The 14,151-nt window shown below is 37.8% G+C and overlaps 1 long non-coding RNA gene across 1 annotated transcript; it reads right to left on the bottom strand.

Annotated features, from left to right (window-relative positions):
• Nucleotides 1-6,750: 6,750 nt before the first annotated feature.
• On the bottom strand, nt 6,751-9,879 carry LOC308650198. The gene is made up of 4 exons (XR_014022278.1): nt 9,758-9,879; nt 8,502-8,573; nt 7,357-7,417; nt 6,751-6,881 (listed from the first exon to the last, which is right to left on the bottom strand). It is a non-coding gene; the product is annotated as an uncharacterized lncRNA (long non-coding RNA).
• Nucleotides 9,880-14,151: the final 4,272 nt, after the last annotated feature.

Genomic DNA, 14,151 nt, shown 5'->3' with positions numbered 1-14,151 from the left:
AGAATTCTGGGGGTATAACCTAGCAGGGAAGACGCAGGAGAGGAGTATAATTGTAGAGAAATTACAGCTACATAGGACTAGTTAACTGAGGGACTTAACCTATTTAGATACCTGGTAAGAATCTCCCCAAGGAAGAAATGTGTATGGTGAGACCCAAGGGAAAGGATCGTCAGAATTAAGTTGAAAGTGTTTGGTACAAAGGAACAAACTCATGTAAGACCCTGGAGGTAAGAGGGAACACAATTTTTTTGTCTGTTTGTTTATTTTTGTTTTTGTTTTTTAGGAACCAAGAATAATTCAACATTACTGGAAATTACATAGCATACAAGGTGGAAAAGGATATACACTATTTGATTTGTTTTTTCTAAAAGGACAAACCTATTTTTATCAAAATAATGAACTGGAGGGAAGCAAAACTAGAAGCTTAAAAGCATCCAAGAGGTTACAGAAAAAGGTATTCAAGAAGTTATGGTGGCCTGGACTATAGCAGTGGTTGCAGATCCAAAGGCAATGGGATGGAATCAAGAAATGCTTAGAGAGTAAAATCAATAGGACTTGGTGATTGATTGGATGTGGAGGGCAAGAAAAAGGAAGGACTCAAAAAATAGATTTTCTATTCAGGCATTGAATGGATCGTAACACCACTTACTAAGCCTGGGCAATGGGGAATATGACATATAATGGCCCACAAGAGCATTTCCAATGCACTCACAAAATGCAAGACACTGGGTTATATAGATGCGATTATAAAGTAAAATATGGATAATCTGAGGAGAATCATTCCTCCACCCCCCACCAAAACATGTCTACCTCTTAATCTCTAAGACCTGCAAATAAGTTATAGGATGTTAATATGAGGATCAACACAACAATCTTAAATTGCTATATTTGAAAAGGCCTACTTACAGGATTGTTCTTTGTCCTGTGTAGTCTGGCTAGACATTGGAGAGTGTCTACCATTAACTGATAAGGGTTACTCTGCCTAAATGTTTGTGCAAATAATGTGGTTGGTACTGAACAACACCCACTTTGCTTCTGGGAACCTGGAATTTTGGTACATGGTAGGCAGAGGATGTCTGTGTAATCAGCCCCAGTAAAACCCCTGGACACTAATAAGTCTCTGGTGAGTTTCTCTGTTTAGCAACAGTTTACATATGCTGTCCCAATTCATTGCTGGGGGAATAAGAACATACTGGGTGATTCTGCTGAAAAGGATTCCTGAAAGCATACATCTGATTTCTTCCAGATTTCACCCAAATGTGTTTCCCTTGATTGACTTAGCTTGGCATTTTTATGCCATAATAAGTCACAGCTATATGTATACACTGTGTCCTTCAAGTCTTCTTAAAAGATTTAAACTTGGGAGTAATCTTGAGGATCCCCCAACACATGTAGCAAAAGGAATTGTGCAGATTTGATTGAGCTAAGAGTTTTAAATTGGGAGGATATCTTGGATTATTCAGTGGGCCCAAAATAATTGAAGCAGAGGTCAGAGTGATATGATTTCCAATTTAGAAGATGGAGGAAATGGCCGTGAGCCAAGGAATACTGTAGAAGCTAGGAAAGGGACTCTTCTTTTGTGTCTCCAGACAGAATTCTGCCAACATCTTGATTTTAATCCAGTGCAACACATTTTGGACTTCCAAAAATAAGGTAATAAAGTTGTGTTATTTTAAGCCACTAAATTTGTGATAACTTTTATACCAAGAGTAGGAAACTAATACAGATGTCCTCAAGGAGCACGAATTTGGTAGATATAACAAGTATATATACACATAATATTTCCCAAAGATATAATTAATTGACTATTGTGCCCTATCCTGTTAACCACAAAATTATTCTCTTTTTCAAGGATAGTGACAATGTTTATGAATAATCAGAGAGTTTGAAGGGATAGCTTTTTATAGATTGAGAGAAATAGAGTAAAACTGGCTTACTGGACATTTTCCAGCTCTTATCACACATAACAACAGTGTACAATACACAAGGTTTAATAACAAACTGTTTTACCAAATCATGAGCAAGAAAATATACCATACTGCTTTAATAACTACTTTAGACATTTGGTGAATAGGGGGTGGGACATATAGGAAAAAATTTGAGCTGGCAGTTTATCAGTTTAGAAAATCTTAGTAGGTTTTCCTGGTATAAACCAGGCGATAACATGATGTTAATTATTGTCAGACAGAGTTAATTGATGGACTAGTCAATAATACATAAAAAGCAAGGCTTCCACTACCAAGAAAGCAGGTGTCTGCATTATGGAAAAGCAAAGTTAGACATTCAACCGCCTTTAATTTCACAGTCTGTGATTCTTCATAAAACTTTTAAAGATCAATTATGTCCTATCAATGTTAGATCCAAGCCAACTAAGTGATTTATGTACAAATACCCTCACACACGGAACAATTGTTGATAGAGTAACTTATCTTTATTAAATATGAACTCAAGAGATTATATTGGGAAGCAATTTACACTAGTGACTTTCTCTACGCTTTTTAATTTGCCTCCACTTTCTATTTTAAAAATATGCTATTTAGGGGCTGGGGCTGTAGCTCAATGGCAGAGCGCTTGCCTTGCATATATGAGGCACTGGGTTCGATCCTCAGCACCATATAAAAATAAATAAGCAAAATAAAGGTATTGTGTCCATCTACAACATGTGTGTGTGTGTGTATAAATTTTTAAATATTCTGTTTAAATAACTAAAGGACAAGAGAGATGGCTTTTATTTTAAAACAAAATTAAACAGAGTAGTTTAAGGCAATGATTCAAATATATCCATAAAATTTAGATGATATTATATTTAATCCAGCTCTTCAAAATAAGAGCTTCCAGGGCTGGGGTTGTGGCTCAGCAGTAGAGAGCTCACCTAGCACGTGTGAGGTGCTGGGTTCAAACCTCAGCACCACATAACAATAATAAATAAAATAAAGATATTGTGTCCAACTACAACTAAATATATATAAATATATATATACATATATATATATATGTGTGTATATATGTTGTGTGTGTGTGTGTGTGTGTGTGTGTGTGTGTGTGTATATATATATATATATATATATATATATATATATATAAACTTCCAGTGGTGTCATATAGCAATAAAAATTCTAGTCCTGGAGAGTTGGTTTCCTATAATCATTCTACAACCACTTGTAGTGTATTTGCTACCACACTGAAGAATTAGTGCTAGGCTGCTAGGCCCAGATGAATGAAAGACAGCCTCTGGCCTCAGGAGTTCACAGTCTAATAGTCAAAGTTAACACATGAACAAACCATTTTTAAAATGGATAGAAAAAATATGGCAATGGGGAGCAATAGAGAAGTTTCAAATTCAGCTTCAGGGTAACAGGGAAATACTCTGGGGTCAGGGACCCCTGCTATAAGCCTTATCATGGTTTAGATGTGAGATGTTTCCCAAAAGCTCATGTGTGAGATAGTGCAAGAGGGTTTAAAAGTGAAATGACAGAGAGTCTTAACCTAATCATTGTGTTAATCCCCTGATAGGGATTAACCAGGTGGCAACCATAGGCAAGGAGGATATGGCTGGAGTAGGTGGGTCATTGGACATGGCTTTGGGGTATATATTGTGTCCCTGGAGAGTGGAGTCTCCCAGTGATTATTTCCATTTTTTTCACTGTGTCCTGAGTGGTTTTATACTTAAATATTTAGTCCAAGAGAATCCTAAATCTTCTTTTGTTACGCTTCTTAACAACCTTAGATTCAATTTACTACAAAAGAAAATCTTTTGGAAACAGCATTAAGTCCAGGAAGAATCCGGAAAAAAAAAAAACCCATACACAGACTAACACCCCAGTTGCATTGCGAAATCTTTATTGTCCCCCAGCTCTCATGTCATCCTGAGCTGTAAATGAATTGAGGTGTGTCTGCAAAATCCACCCTGTGGACACAATCAGATTAGTAGGACTGTGCTCCTACAGCACACTACCGCAATGATAAACTTATTTGCATCTCACCCTACCATATCTAGAACTTAAAGGAAGTCCCAAAGCTTCAAGTAATAACTGAACTCAATAATCCTACTATGAAAAGTAGTGAAAATAGATATATAACCAGCTTATGAATGAATATGTAAATAGGATAAAAGGAATTAAATATATGCCCTCCTATCATTTATAATCCCAATAACCATGAAAAAAAGAAAGGAAATCCTATCACTATGCAGTATTTTCTTCATTAAAATCTAAACTGCAATATTAAAAACAGTATAGGCATAGAATCTAAAGCAATTATGCTTTGCAAAATCTCACAATGCTTTCAGTTTCTTCAATCTGTCTGCTGATAATGTATGAAACAAACTGGAGTCATAATTTTTCAGGTTCAAGTCCTCTATCAGAATATATTTTAAGAAGAAAAAGACTCAAGATACGAAAAAAAATGAATTTTATTTTTGTACTAGATGAAATTCCCAGCTAAATGAAAACCAAGTAAGTCAAGGCTTGCATTTTGCAATTGCATTTGTATCAGTTAAATACATCTATTGTTCAATAATCTAGATATTTGCTAAGGCTTCACTAAGTTGTTAAGGATATCATAGAAACAGATAAGTTCTTAGGAACACAAATAAGTTCTTAGGAACATAAAATACTGTGCAAAAGGTGTTGTAAGAGAAATATGAACAAATAACTGGGAGATGTACAGGCAGTTCATTGGGAAATTGAGATGGCTTCACACAAGAAGGGTTGGAGCTAACTAACACTTGATGGTTGAAATTCATCAAGGAAAAGATAGAAAGAAAGGGAATCCCAGGCGCAGAGATCAACAGAGTCTTGGAAAGACATGAGCATGTGCAAGAAATTCTGTCTCATTTGGTGTTGCTAGGGCACAAGTGCAGAAAAGAAAATGGTGGGAGATGGGAGAATGTTAGGACCACACAGGAAGAATCATTTACTGTTTTGAAAGTGAGCAGGAAGTGAGATACAGAAAGGTATGAACAGGAAGACAACGCTGGATCCATACCTCGAGAGGTATAGGATATGCTGAAATTCTGATAAAGTATAAATCCCCTTGAAAGCTTGGATGCAATTAAGAGCTGCTGTACCTGTGCTGGTGAGAGCCAAAGGGAAGCTTTACAAAGACAGTAGAAGCAGAGAAACAGACATGGATTTCAAAGACATATCAAAGGAAGAATACACAGGATGGGCAAATGGGTAGACACAGAAAGGATGACAAATTTACTAATATGGGAGCTTGGGATAGTGTTAATTAATAGAGAGAGGGCAGAGAAAAGAAAAGAATAGGTTTACAGAGAAAACTAATGACTTCAGTGTTTTCCTGTGGTGGATATGCAGTCTAACAGGACTCAAAAGCAGAGGGTCTCAGACTATGATTGGGACTGGGTCTGCAGAGGAGAAGAACCAAGTATAGGTGATGGGCAGATCATCTGTGAGGGGCTAGCCTGGAGCAGTGGCTCATGCCTATAATCCCAGCTATTTAAGAGAGTGAAGCAGGAGAACCCCCAATTCAAGGCCAGCCTTTGCAACTTAGTGAAACTCCTGTCTCAAAATAAAACACAAAAGGGCTGGGGATGTGGCTCACTAGAAGAGCACCCCTGGGTTCAATCCCTAGTACTGCAAGAAAAGAAAAGAAAAAAATATATGAAGGGCTGAAGTTTTTGAATCTTTGCAGCTGGGGTCTTTCTTTGCCTGTTACCTCTTTGTCCCTAATGCCTTGAACACTCTCTGGCATATAGTAGGCACTCAATAAACATTTGCTATTTACTGATCTCTCTGTAGGAATGAGCATAGAGGGAAAGGTAAGATCCTAAGAATAAAACTTTATATATATAATTGGGACACAACTATATTTAAGGGACAAGCAAAAGCAGGCATTGGAAAAAGAAGTATGAGAATATAGCCAAGGAAAAAAAAACAGATCTGGGAGAGAAACACATATCAGAAATCAAGAGAAAGCACAGTAATGTGTAGGGAATAAAATAAGAGATTTAGCTGAGGGAAACAGCAAAGGAGAAAGCTTACAAAATGCAAATTAATTCATATCTAGATTGTATCTAACTTTTGTGGCCAGATCATCTGTTATAAGATAAACTCAGGAACTACAAAATCATAATCTGGCAATTACTCAACATTGGCATTTATAAATATCTCAAAAGTCTTTTTTATATTTAAGCACAATTATCATACGGAGATAGTTTCATTTAATCCAAATTAGCTAATAATCTAACTGGGACCTCGAGAGGTATAGGATGTGCTGAAATTCCCATAAAGTATAAATCCCACAAAACTGGAAACACCATTGTTCAACAGTTTGTCACACATACCTTCATTACACTATTTTTCAATGACAAGAGTCTTTTGTCTTAAGGTCCTTGTAAAGCCAGTCAGAGAATGACCTCCACCCTGACTCCCTCTTAGCCACTAGTACCTACTAACCTGTTGGTTTTCTAACACCTCTGGAAATTCAGTTGGGATACTTTCTTCTCACACCTTCCTCATCTCCAAAGGCACTGTGGCATTAGTTAAAAATACTTCTCAAAAACTTAATTGAATAAGTATCCAGAGAAATAAAAGGACACTTTGAAGGCATCTGCTGGAAACTATAACCCCCAAAATCATAGAACTAATGGTTTGAAAATCCTTAAAAGCCATTTAGTCCCAAAGATCCCCAAGCTTCCTTGTGTATAAGAATCATCTGGGTAGCTATTTAAATACAATGATTCCAATATTTTCCCAACCCACCTGCATCAGATCCTGCATTGATCCTCACCAACAGGCCATTCAGAGCTGGGTCTCTGGCCTCCAGAGGGCTGAAGGGATCTGTAGTCAAGCCACACCTGCTGCTCTCTGCAGCAAAGGGTTATTTCAGCAGGCCCATTGCTCAAACATGGAACACTGCTTTAATTTAAAAAAGAATGACTTTTGACCAGCTCCTAAGAAATAACCTCTGAACCTTTAGAAATCTTACCTACTAAGAGTGTTTTTATGGGTCTGAGGCCTGAGGCTATCCTTTATCCATTTGACCTCTGTGGAGCTGGGGATTGAATAAAGTCTGCCACTCACTGACCTCCAGTAAAAGTTCTGACAACCAAAGATTGGGTCAGCTTACCTGGTTGGCAATACTTTACACTTGGTGTCTCACCTTTTTGGGGGAATCAAATATAATTGCATGCAACTCTACTGAGTGGGAACATCTGAACCACTGAGAGGGGCACCTGGTTTCTCCTGGACTTTACCCTGAACACCTTTGTCAGTTACTGATGTTAATCTGTATCCTCTCACAATAAACTGCAACCATGAGTATAAAATCTTTCCTGAATCCTGTGAGTCCTAATGAATCCTGGATCCCAAGAATTGCCTTGGGAATACCTACCTGCAGGAGAGAAAAGGTAGTATCATTTTCTAAGCTATCACAAGGTTTACGGGGGATGCATCTATAATAAAAGAATAACAAAACAACAGCATAATAATTTGTTTAATAAAAGTTTTACAAAACATGAGAGCCTTCATAAATTAAGATACCACCCTCCCCAGAAAATGGAGAAAACTGTGTATTTTTATGCATAGGTTGATAAAATAGTGGATAGTTAGGTAGAAATATCATTTGACATAGGGAATATTTTAGGTAGTAGTTTGTAAGGAGTAGTGAAGTGCATATGATGGTCACGGGTGTTCTTTTTTCTTTCTTTCTTTCTTTAAATTTGTTCCAATTAGTTATACATGAGAGTAGAATGCACTTTGACATGTCATACATAAATGGAATATCATTTCTCATTCTTCTGGCTGTACATGATGTAGAAACACACCAGACATATAGTCATATAATCCATAGGGTAATAATGTCAAATTCATCCTACTATCTTCCTACTCCCTACTGCCTCCCTCCCTTCACTCCCCTCTACCTAATCCAAAGTAACTCTATTCTTCCCTGCCTCCCTCTTATTGTGAATTAGCATCCACATCTGTAGCAAGTAGATAAATGCAAAACAAAACAGTCTTAAGATTTCATCTCACTCCAGTCAGAATGGCAATTATCAAGAATACAAGCAACAATAAATGTTGGTGAAGATGTGGGGGGAAAGGTCCACTCATTGCTGGTGGGAATGCAAATTGGTGCAAATGTTATGGAAACAGTTATGGAGATTCCTCAGAAAACTTGGAATGGAACCACCACTTGACCCAGCTATCCCACTCCTGTGTTTCTACCCAAAGGACTTAAAATCAGCATATACAGGGACACAGCCACATCAATGTTGATAGCAGCTCAACTCACAATAGCTAAACTATGGAACCAACCTAGGTGCCCTTCAACAGATGAATGGATAAAGAAAACGTGGTATATATACACAATGGAATATTACTCAGCCTTAAAGAAGAATGAATTTATGGCATTTTCAGGTAAATGAATGGAGCTGGAAAATATCATGCTAAGGAAAATAAGCCAATTCCAAAAAACCAAAGGCAAATGTTTTGTCTGATATGTGGATGCTAATTCATGGGTGTTCTTTAGTTACTTACAAAGTTTCTTTAAATTCCTTCCAAGGTAGATGAATAAATAACTTGTAGCAGAAAATCATCAGGTGCACAGACCTTGAGAATAAGCAAATAGAAACAAAAGGAGCTGACTTGGGGGCTAATTGGGGAAATGCACCAAGAAAAAAGACTGACTTGACAAGGTCTACTGAGATCAGGAGTATGACTATAGGTACTTCCATAAATTTTGGAAGGAAGGTTTATTTAGTTACATCTTAAGGTAACTTCTGACCCACCACTGACCCCAATACCTACGTTAACATGGGATTGGTTTGTAGATGAAGTCTCCCTGAATAGGATGGCTACCATGACAGTTCCAGAGAGAACAATTAGGGTCAAAACCATTCCCCAAGGTAAAGGAAGAGTTGAACACCTGACTGGTAAGGAGTGCATAAAGTGGTCCCCAGTTCATAAGGCAAATATCAAATGGTAATAAATTTGGAAAGAGCACTTTGTCGTTCTCTGCTCTGAGATGAACGACTCTAGAAAAGCTCTCTGCTTGAGCTTACTTTATTTCTCCCTAATAAAGTTGTCTTGCATGGCTTTTGGTGTCTGACTTTAAATTTTCTTTCATGAGAACACAAGAATTGAGTTTGGATCTTGAGATGCCCCCTCTCTTGTGATAATAAGATCTAATGGCCATCAACTGTGGGGAGCCTAGCAAGTCCTGTTTGTTCAGATTCTACTTGGCATCTCTGTGTCTTTATTCCTTTCTTCTGGGTAAAGAGTAGGACCCCTGGCATATGAGATTCTTCAGGGTAGAAGGGAGGGAGATGGTCAGAGTAGCATTCCTAGGTCCTAAAGGTCTACTTCAGGGGAGGAGGTCAGAAAGACTTTCCTGTTTTGCTCTTTTCTCAAATGCCAACGTGCCACATTTTGGAAAACTCTGATCTACATTAGGGGACCCAAACCTCACTGAATCCAAATTTGTATCCAAAAAATCTTTGCATTTTACACACTCCCTGGGGTTAATCTAACACAGTCAGTGAGGCCACTAGTTTTAGCATAAGCTTTTAAGAGCTTCTGATCTAACCAACCAGCCATCTATTGCTTTAAATAATGGGGGCGGGGGCAGCTGTCATTTCTAAAGATAGGAAATTCACAATCTTTCAAGACAGCCTTTTTAAATATTTTAAGTGCTTCACATTGTAGGAAATTTTTCTTTTAAGAGTATGTAAAATATCTCCACATGACTTCTAGTCCTTGCTCTTAGTTATACCTAATGAAGGAGTCAATCTTACCTTTCTTTCATATAACAGTCCAAAACTGCAACTTTCTTGTTCCTCCTGAGTCTCCTCTTGTATTATCTCCTAGTGTTTCTCTAATAGATCTCAACCAGGCTGATGGAAAAGGAGCTCTCCAGCAATCATCTCTATCAAGACCCTACAGATAATAACCACAAGGACGTATCAGAATGTAACAAATATATTAAGGAAAGAGGGCACACATTTTAATTAAATATAATCTTTATTTCTAAAGCTGATTTTTATAGTAACAAACAGAAAACCAGTTTAACAAAAATAAAAATATACACACATACATATGATATGTATGAACACTGACACCACAATAAATCTATAGATTTGAGGAAAAATAAATTATGGTGGTGGTCATGGTACTTATTCTTTGGGTTTCTTGTAAAGATTCAGACTTACAGTAGATTAAAAATAGAATAAATTTTGGGGAATGATTTCGGGTTGGTCCATGGAAAGAAGATATATTTCTAGGGAGTATAAACAACCTTGGTGAACTTTGAAGAGAGGGCTAAGGCAGCACTTTCCAGCACCTTCTGGACTTTCTTTCCTGGATGTCTGCCTGCAAGCAGGGTATATTTTGTTCTGTTCACTGTCATGCAGTAGGGCCCTGTCTCTGTGGAGTGGCCGCTGGTTGTCAGGGACAGACAATGAACTCTGCATAAGTCAGCAGTGAAATATCCATGCATACAGCCAATCTAACGCTGTTCACGCTCTAAGTTAGAAATGGGTAATTCCTCTTCTGTTACTTTTTTTAGAACCTCAACTTACTCCTTGCTAAATTTTAATTTCATCACACACACACACACACACACACACACACACACACACACACACATATCGTAAGTTCTTTGGAAAGAAGCACCTATGTTTTATTCTTTTCTTACCTGGACTGTTTGCATGGTGCCATATGCAGAGGAAACATCAATAATTGTGGAAAGCTAAGCAATCTTTCCCAGCAGTTTGGACAACCGTGATTGAAATGGTTTGTGAGTCACATTAATCTCACAGTTTACAAATAACTAACCTCTTCCCTTTTCCAATTTGATCCATGGCAGGATACAAGGCTTATTGCTGTGAATTCCATCCTCTCTACAGGGCTGCTCTGCTGCTTTACATTAGGTGCCAGTGTGCCCTTGAAGCTTTTCTTCTGTCCACTTCACATACAATTATGTCCCTTCAATTCACCACACACCAAGGGCCCTGGCATCCTGAAGTCATCTATTCTCATTGCATTATTGGCCAAGCATCATGGAATTGTGATAAGCTTGGCATGAATGCCTACGGAAGGTCTCTGTTTCCAAATCTCTTTACTAAAGACCATTTGATGTGAAATAAAGCAAGCAGGTGTAGCAATGAACTCTTTCCTAAAGCCAAAAAGAATGTTGGCTGCTAAGAGGTCCAAATGTCACACCCATCCCATAAATAGAGCAAATTTTGCTTTGTTGACCTTTGCATTTTTAAAGGCTGAGCTCTCTTCTCTGCTATAAAATTTGCTAGAAAATTGTCTTTTGGAGACAACCATAAAAATCCAATGTTTCTGTGCAATGTGGAGCCTAGGAGGGATGAATTAAAGAATTCCAACTTTTTATTTCTCATAATAAGTTTCTGATATTATTCTTGTTTTTGTTCAGGATGGGCAACTGGGCATAGAACCTTCCAGCTAAACTACAGGGTATCAGGATGCAGTGTATAAAGTAAGGTATTCCATAAAGCTAACAAGCAAAGATGCTAATGGAGACTTGGGTTAAATTAGATGGCTGGAATCAGAAACATAAGGATCTGGATGCAAAGTAAATATCAGGATGCAAATTGAGAATGATACAGAAAACAGGTTCACAAGAGCACAATCTACTGGCCACAAGAAGTCAAGATAATCAGACATCAGTGTCAGAGAGGAGAAAGTCTCTTGTTTGGGCTGAGAACCTGAAAGGAAAGGGGAAATCACAGGAAATCACTAAGGATGCCTCGACCACATTAGCTAGTTAGAGCCATTCTGAAATAACAATATTAATACTTACATAGTAATACTTCTCAAATATTTAATGTCTGCAGGAATTTTATTGAAAATAAGATTCCAATAAAGTTAATATGAGGATGGGCATTTCTAATAAGCTCTTGGTGATGCTGATGCTGATACTGCTGGTCTACAGACTCTACTCTTAGATTGGTACTACTATGCCAGATACTGCTTTACACTTTTCCAATTAATTTATTTATTTAAGAATCATTCCAGGTACCACCAACATCTTTTTTATCTCAGCATAGAGGTGTTACAAATGTGTCCAAATTCTCATGGGTAGTAACTGGCAGAGGAGAATTTGAACCCAGAGAGTCTGATCCCAGAGGTTGTACTGGGGTAACCACCAAGCTGTAAGGGTCTTCCCAGGCAACATAGTCCCTATCGCTCCTCAGATTTGTAGAATAACTAGTGCTAAGCCAAATCTGGAAGCCCAGACAGAGTTAAATGATTGCAATCATCCATGATTTAATTCAACCTTATCAACAGGAAGACAAAGTGACTAATATTTACTCAGTTGAAGCAGAGAGTGGCATGATGTGCTCTGGGCTGGCTGCAGGTTTGTTGCACAAAATGGTTTGTTTCCATGTACTTGCACCTACCATTAACTTATTGTTCCCTTTCCTATCTGAATCTGTTCCTGAGAAGGAAAAATAGACAACAGATTAGCACAATGAACATTATACATAGATTTACTCTCCTTTTTTCCCCTTATAAAAGAATCTGGCTCAACTGCCTCCTCAAGACTTTGTATTACCAGCCTGTATTTGCACAGTGTTGCTTGTCTTTGTGAGACAGAAAAATGCTGGCATCTCCTGTGGATTAAAATAACTGTAAAAACCCTGATTTGAAAGGGCCTCTGGGCCTGCTGCCTGGCTGCTCCAGGCAGCTAAGGATTTGAATTCTATTGAATTACGATCCACTGCAGTCTGGAGGCAGGGGCGGGTAGGGAGGAAGTGCCAGGCTGGCCGCCTGATAGTGCAGCTGCTGAGAGACTTTGCAAGAGTCCCAGTAGCTCCCCAGCCTTTAACCACAGCTCCAGCAACCAGCCAGGCAAGAACTTCGTCTCTGAAATGCAACCCTCAACCCTCATCAGGGAGGTTTAGCTTGCTTCACACATTCCCAAACAGACAGAGGGGCTCATCTAAATCAAACATATGTGTGGCGACAGAGAAGCTGAGTGGAATGGTGAGAAACAGTAAAAAGGACTCTGCATTCTACCCTAGAGAGGCAGAGTGAGAAATGAATAAAATATTCCTTTATAAACAAGTGGAAGGAAAAGTGCCCACCCCTCATGAGACTGCTTCCCCTCTTTAATATTTATTGAATTTATTTCTGATAAATTTCCATCTTGGGCACAGAGTAATAACATGTAGAATAGTCAGGAAGCTTAAGGGAAGAAAATGGCATGTGACTTCAGTCAATGGTAAGAACAGGAAAATGTTTAGTGCTTTTGCCTTTTTTCTGTGATATTATCAATTGCATAAGAAGGAAGCAACTTTCCTATTAACAGTATGATAGATTTCTATGGACATATTTTCATTTTTTTAGGTAAACTAAACTACTATGTATATATAAAGTCAGCCTATGAAGTATATTACTATATAGTTTTGGAAACATGTAATATTCATCTCTGCCAAATATTAAGAGAAGATGATTTTTCTACTTATTTAATTGATTATTTTAGAATAAGTGAATGTAAATATACATGTTTAGATAATGAAGATGTTTCCAATTAGCTGAGAGTTTGAAATGCAATAAAAAACTTTACATGGTTTTCTTTTTAAATTTTTCTTGTAATTTTAATGCATTAGCCAGTGTAACAGGAGAGAAAATATTTAACTGACAAATCAATTCAGATTTGCAGAGAAAATGTGACTTCTTGGTTTGTCTATAACTAATCAGCCTTTCTCTCAAGATGGTTAGCATAAAAAAAATTACTCTAATGTCCAATCTGTTTATTTGAAGTCTGATCTTATAATTTAAATAGTATCTTTAGGAGTTACTCAGTTTCTCTTGGAGAAAAGTGCTTCTCAGGGGCTTTTCTTCCATCTTTTTTCTCCTTGAATTTGCTTCTTGGTGTCTGGGGAAGAGTGGAAATGTAGGAACTCTTGGTTCAGGGGCTAGATGTGGTCCTTGGATCCACTTGGAGTGAATCTTTGTGCCACATTATAATCTAGTCCTCATGGTGTACAAGAGTGTGTCTCTTGTCTATATGAAGATAATTAGTCATTCAGTCTGTTGATCCTAAAGTTTATAACAGATTTAAACTGTAGTGTTTTTTTCTCTTGACTAAGTCACGGCCTGAGAGTATCCCTTGAGTGATTTAACTCCACACCATTGGCACTGGTGGTATGGACTC

The sequence above is a fragment of the Spermophilus citellus genome (genome assembly GCF_964194105.1).
Source record: "Spermophilus citellus genome assembly, chromosome: 5".
Classification (NCBI taxonomy): domain Eukaryota; kingdom Metazoa; phylum Chordata; class Mammalia; order Rodentia; family Sciuridae; genus Spermophilus; species Spermophilus citellus.
The sequence above is the reverse complement of the archived record's forward strand: the minus strand, read 5'-3'. Positions and strand labels throughout refer to the sequence as shown.